Source organism: Carlito syrichta, unplaced genomic scaffold (assembly GCF_000164805.1).
Source record: "Carlito syrichta isolate Samal-C Ts95f unplaced genomic scaffold, Tarsius_syrichta-2.0.1 Scaffold303991, whole genome shotgun sequence".
NCBI lineage: Eukaryota > Metazoa > Chordata > Mammalia > Primates > Tarsiidae > Carlito > Carlito syrichta.
The window spans coordinates 120,644-125,786 of NW_007248087.1; the positions used below are offsets into that span (position 1 = coordinate 120,644).

At 52.9% G+C, this 5,143-nt stretch overlaps 1 protein-coding gene across 1 annotated transcript in view; it reads right to left on the minus strand.

Moving 5' to 3' along the window:
• The window catches only part of SQLE (squalene epoxidase), a 20,393-nt gene extending 17,715 nt beyond the window's left edge, over positions 1-2,678 (minus strand). Inside the window, exon 1 of the mRNA XM_021713026.1 lies at positions 2,428-2,678. The gene's annotated coding sequence lies outside the window, so the exon portion shown is untranslated. The remainder of the gene's footprint in view (positions 1-2,427) is intronic.
• Between the last annotated feature and the right edge of the window lie 2,465 nt (positions 2,679-5,143).

Consider the following 5,143-nt stretch of genomic DNA (forward strand, 5'->3'; position numbering starts at 1 on the left):
CCTGGGCTCAGACGATCCTCCTTAGCCTCCTGAGTAGCTGAAGCTACAAGCATGCACCACCACACCTGGCTAATTTTTGTTTTAGAAAACAGGTTTTATTGAGAGGATAGAAAAACTCTCAGAGCAGGAAGGGACCCGAGGGGATTGCTCTGGCTAATTTTTGAAATTTTTTTGTAGAAACAAGGTCTCACTCGCAGCACCAGAGCCACCGGCACACACGCCGGTGTCGACACATGTCGCCCTGTCCTCACGTCTCCATCCCACCACTGCCCTGCCTCTGTTTTCTATCATTAAAGAAAGAACCTCCTCAAAGAGTCTTCTAGTCTCCAGTTCTTAAATCGCCACCTCCCTCCAGCCCAGATTTTCTTGCCGGCGTCACAACCACCCTCCAAACTGGCCAATCCAGCGGTCGCTCTCTGCACTCACTCTGACCCCTCGTGTGGGCCATTCTCCTCGCTTGGACTGCGTGCCATCCTTCCACCATCTGCAGCTCCTCTGACTCTCGGGGAAGCGTCAGCTCTTGGAGGCGCCGGGGCCTAGTTCTCCTGTCTTCCCGTTCTCCCTACACTCCCCTTGGATGGTCGAGGCTGTGGTGGTGTCAGGGTTCAAGGATGCCGTCAGCTCTGAAACGTGTCACTCCAGCCAGCCCAGCCCACACCAGTCCTCTGCAGGCTAATGCACACACTCATCTCCATCGTGATATCGCACTAAGACCTCCCCCCGAATCCCACTGCACTGGCTCCTACCCGGGGCTTCCTCACGTCGGCAGAAGGAACCCAGGAATCCCTCCGGAGAGCAGCCTCATCCCAGGTCTCACGCCAACCCCTTGGTAAGTCATGTTCTATCCCTTAATTCGTCATGAATCTACCCACACCACCTTACCCTCTGCCACCGTGCTGGTGCAAGTCGCCTGACCCGCCACTCGGCCCCTCGGCCAGGAGTCCCCACCGGGCCCTAGCACTGGCTCCTGCCGCCCACCACAATCTCACAGTCGACTCTCCAGGCCGAGCCCACGGGTTCTTCCAAACCCCACTCTACGAAAGGCAGCACAACACCAACAGCAACCGCTCAATGAATTTTGAGGTGTCAACTGTATAATCGGGTGAAATCATGACAAGTATTTAAAAAGTAAAATCAAGCCAACTTCATCAGGTCGCCAGATGCACACGTCCTATTCGGGACGGGGGCGGACTCGTGTCTGTGAGTGGCCGCGAGGGTGGGAGCCCGCTGTTCTGGATGCACAAGCAGGCCGCGTCACTCCGCCGCGCGGCCCGGGAAGCGCAGTGCCCGGCTGCCGCCATCTCTCCGCCTCGGCTCAGGCCACGCCCCCTCCCGACCACCAGCTCCTGCAGCAAACTGCCGACACTTGCGTGGCGCCTACCACACGCCAGGCACTGCCCAGGACGCGTTGCGTGTCCGTGGTTATTTAATCCCCATAACAAGACACGAGGCAGAGACTTGTTGTATGCCCATTCTACAAGGAAGACAATACACAGAAGGCACCACGCCAGTTAAAGCTGGTCCCCTCGCAAGGTCACGCAGCCGCGAAGTGTCGAGCCGGTATTCAAGCGCGGGCAACCTAGTTCCTGAATCAGAGCTTTTAACTGATACTCGGCACACCCCACCACACACAGCAAGCACGCTGTCTCTCACCTCCTGCCCTGGGCTTGGTCTGTACTCTGCTCCTGGACCACAGTTCATCTGTCTTGTTCGCCAACCTATTCTTGGTACCCCGTACAGCGCCTCACGCAAAGCAAGCAGTAAGTAACTGTCTCCTAAATGAATAGCTGGTGCTGAAAAAGCACTGGTTGAATGGATGAATCATGCTTAAACAGGAGCTTCTAGGCCGGGCGTGGTGGCTCACACCCATAATCCCAGCACTTGGGAGGCCATGGCGGAAGGATTGCTTGAACCCAGGAGTTCGAGACCAGCCTGGGCAATAGAGCAAGACTTGTCTCCACAAACAATTAAAAGATTAGCTGGGTGTGGTAGCACAGACCCGTAGTCCCAGCTACTTGGGAGGCTGTGGCTGGAGGACCACTTAAGTCCGGAACTTTGGGGCTGCACTGAGTCATGACTCCGAAAAAAGACTAGGTAATAACACTGTCACGAGTACGTAATATACACTCTTCGTGACAATCCCAGCCACCTCTCACTAAACTCCATGCCCTCACCTAGTTTTCCAGTCCCCAACTTGGACTATTATAATCTCTTAGGTATTTCATTATATCTCATGAAACCTATCTAATCATACTACAAGATGCTTATCTTACCCTTGCTCTCATCTTTATGCAAGGTTCTTGGGCAGTGAACACAGTAAGCTCTATAAATGAAAAGGAAATGGAGTGCCTCTTACCAGTCGCAGGGTGGTCACGAGCTGTGTCAGTCTCCATCACCCCCCCAACTCCTGAAGTCCCTGGAACCTACCTTCGAGACCAAGGTCTTGAAGGACACCATAACCACCCGGCTGCAGGAATTCGCCAACTATCCTGTCAGGCTCTTTCAAATCCCTCTCGATGACTGTCACCTTCCTTCCATCTCTGGAAAGCACTGCTGCCAACGCAGAGCCAAGCACACCAGAGCCCACGACGATAACTTCTGGATCATTCTGAGGAAGCAGTGACGGAGAGGCAGCTGCTCCTATTAAGGTTGTTTCTGAAACTGTGGTTCCTTTTCTGCGCTGTTTAAAAAAAAAAAAAAGAATTATGTTTCCAAACGTTTTAGACATAAGTCACACCACGATTGTGCAGGCGCACCAGGCTGTCACATCTTGGGCAAAGCAGAACTGGGACACTATCAAACAACACGAGCAGCTACACTGTCAAGTCCAGATCACACGCTGGCATCCTTGTCTCTGTAAGAAGTCCAGATCACACGCTGGCATCCTTGTCTCTGTAAGGGCCTGAGGACTTGCCTACACCACGGTTTGGTAATTCCTCTTAGATACCTTCCAGTCCTCTACTAAGGCAGAAATCAACACAGGCAGATTTAGAAATCCACTCAGGCCAAAGATAACAAATGTTCATGAGGGGCTTCAAAGACTTGCTAAAGGGCAAATGCTATCATTAATTACTCAATTCTTCAAACGCAAAGTGAGCACCCACCAAATGCAAATCACTTTCAACTCCGCATTTGACTTCATGCTGCAAACTACTAGGCACCTGTCAGCTATTTCCACTACTCAACTTTCTTCTCTCCTTCCGGATTTTTACCCGAAAAATCCATCTCAATCTAGAATCGCTTTTATATAACAAAAGGATTGTCAAATGCTGGCTACTGACCTCCTAATTGAAGATTACTTACATCAACAAAGTTACAAAAGAACAAATACCTCACCCTGCCCTCTGGGACTGGATGTGGGTACAGGCATAGTTCTGAACACGTAAGTACGTATTTAATTTGTCCCTTCCTTTTTCCCCATCCTGATACTCTTGGAGAGCCTAGTCAACAGTTGGTCCCCAATTTGGGAACAAGGACAAACGTTACATGTCACTGGCTGGAAGGACAGCAAAAGCTTTAACTGTGTGCTCTTCAAAAGATGCAAAGTCCTGTTTTGACAGACGAGTGCCCAGTGAGAATAGCAGTGCCACGTTGGCTGCTGGTAGGTGGATTTGCACACTGGAAAACATTTCAGATACAGAACTGCAAGGAGCCATCTTTTCTGCATTCTCTGACCCCACGACGAAGATAAGACTAAAAGCCACTTGAGGGGGTTTTCATAAAAGAACTCGGGCAAAAAGAAAGACTCACCCAAGCCCGTCTGGACGCTGACGCTGTGATTCCAGCGTTCGCCCGGCACCCTCTCCCCTCTGTAAGGGCTGAGGACTTGCCTATCCCACTGCTCTGCAGTTCCTCTTAGATGCCTTCCTGTCCTCTATTAAGTCTGAAGTCAGTGGTTTTCTCTTCCCGCTAGTATTTCTCAACGGCCATCACCACGGACTAGATTTAAGTTACTGCAGGGGGCAAGACAAGCCCCTCTGTCATCCCAGCCATCCTAGTGTTCTCCCTGGGTGTCCGCATCACCCATACCCATGTCCACACCCACACGCACACTCCCGAAAGAGAGCTCTGGAGGAACTCGCGCTTTCAGAGCGTCAACAGCAGGGAAAGTACCAACAGGAAGTCGGTGCTCACTGGATCAAAACGGAATCAGGATCGACTGCTGCCAGCCCAATGTTCTGACTCCAAGATCTCTCTGCACAGCATGGAAGCAACAGCACTCCAGCCGCCAGGACCAGTGCTCAGTGACCCTGAGGGAAGCCACCTCCGACGACAATACAACTGCGAAATCTCTCCCTCCCTTCCCAGGCCTCCAGCCCACTCCCCACGCACTCGGCACTGCTCAAAGGCGCCCCTCACGGATGCTCGCTGCCTTTGGACTGACAGCCACAGCCACTGCTATTAGTGAGGCAGTTAGGACCTGGCATTTTGCAAACATAAGATCAATTAATTCCGCGAACACCATCAAGGGTAGTGCCATCCCCACCCAACAGAAAAGTTACTGATTCTTGCAGAAGTTAAGCGATTTGCCAAGAGGTCTCACGTTCAGAAACAGCGGAGCCAAAATCTGAAACCGAGTCCCGCTGTTCTTCAAGCCCTGCTACCCGCCCTGTGGACGCGGTAAGATAAGTCGCCTAACTTCACACGGTCTGCAGTCGCCCGCCCTGACTCTGGCCGCCATCATCCGTCCCCGAATCTCCTGCCGCAGCCTCCGGCCACCTCTACAAGCCATCCGTCCAGGCACTGGAACGTTCTTATTGAAAAGTAAACCCTGGCTGGGCGTGGTGGCTCACGCCTGCAGTCTCAGCGCTTTGGAAGGCAGAGGCGGGCGGACGGCTTCAGGCCAGCAGTTCAAAAGCAGCCTGGGCAACATAAGCAAGACCTCATCTCTACCCAGAAAAAGCTGGGCATGGTGGCGTGTGCCTGTAGTCCCAACTGCTTGGGAGGATGAGGCGGGAGGATCGCTTGAGCCCAGGAGGTCAAAGCGACAGCGAGTCACGACCCTGGGCGGCAGCGTGAGACCCTGACAACAAGGAAAACACACACGCACACCGCAAAACAAGGAGCCAACAAAACGCAGGGCTGCTGCCCCGCGCTCGGCCTCCCCGAGTGCCGGGGAAAGAGGGCCCGCGGGACCTGGCCC